This window comes from Colobus angolensis, unplaced genomic scaffold (assembly GCF_000951035.1).
Source record: "Colobus angolensis palliatus isolate OR3802 unplaced genomic scaffold, Cang.pa_1.0 Scaffold254, whole genome shotgun sequence".
Taxonomy (NCBI): domain Eukaryota; kingdom Metazoa; phylum Chordata; class Mammalia; order Primates; family Cercopithecidae; genus Colobus; species Colobus angolensis.
Genome location: NW_012115755.1, coordinates 2,078,054 through 2,078,962, shown reverse-complemented (window position 1 = coordinate 2,078,962; position 909 = coordinate 2,078,054). Strand labels below are relative to the sequence as shown.

Genomic DNA, 909 nt, shown 5'->3' with positions numbered 1-909 from the left:
TCTCTACTAAAAATACAAAAATTAGCTGGGTGTGGTGGTGGGCGCCTGTAATCTCAGCTACTGGGGAGACTGAGGCAGGAGAATCGCTTGAACCCGGGAGGCGGAGGTTGCAGCGAGCCGAGATTGAGCCACTGCGCTTCAGCCTGGGCGATAGAGCAAGGCTGAAAAAAAAAAAAAAGATTTTTCCCAAGGAACTGAGGCCTGACTGACATGTGCCTGTGTTTACCAGGACTGTCTCTTTACAAAGCGTCTATTCCTCCCACCTTCTCTCCCTTCTCTATTTTGGGGTTACTCAGGTCACAGACTCAGCCCATGGATGGCAGTAATGCTCCACCCTGCTACAGCTGCTTTCATCTTCTTGTTCCCAGATGTGGCCCCACCTGCTGGTGCTGCGACTAGAAGTCATCACAGCCACTCCTTCCGCCGGCTAGGAGAGTCAGGTTCAAGAAGGGTTCATGGACTCTGAGTAAGGCAAGCAAGGGCTGCCTGGGAGGCAAACGCCGGCGTCTGGTTGCACTGCCTTTGAGATGCGCGGCTCCTTCATGTCATGGGCACCGCAAAGGCATTGGCTCTGATCCTTCAATCCTGTCTCGGGGTTCCTGAGGCTTAGAGACGGAGGTCACCTCCTGAGTCATACACAGCTGAGACATCAGTGACAGGAGAGGACCCCAACTCCGTGGACACCAGAGCTCAGGAAAAAGCCATTTCGCGTGCCTCCAGGGTATGGCCTGCCTGAGAAAGCTGTCACCCCGCTGACGTTTTCGTAGCAACAACAGCTTCCTCACAGAAGAGGAGGGGGGCCGATAGATTATTCCCATTCGACACAGTAGGAAGCTGGGGTCCACGGGGGCCTTCGGGGGCAGATGGCAGGCAGGCGTGGAGACAGACCCCGGAGGGCAGGAGCCGGGG

At 55.8% G+C, this 909-nt stretch overlaps 1 protein-coding gene across 1 annotated transcript in view; it reads left to right on the top strand.

The window, feature by feature from the left end:
- Positions 1–521: 521 nt before the first annotated feature.
- Positions 522–909, top strand: part of MXD3 (MAX dimerization protein 3) — a 7,493-nt gene continuing 7,105 nt past the window's right edge. The window contains exon 1 of the mRNA XM_011946866.1: positions 522–721. The gene's annotated coding sequence lies outside the window, so the exon portion shown is untranslated. The remainder of the gene's footprint in view (positions 722–909) is intronic.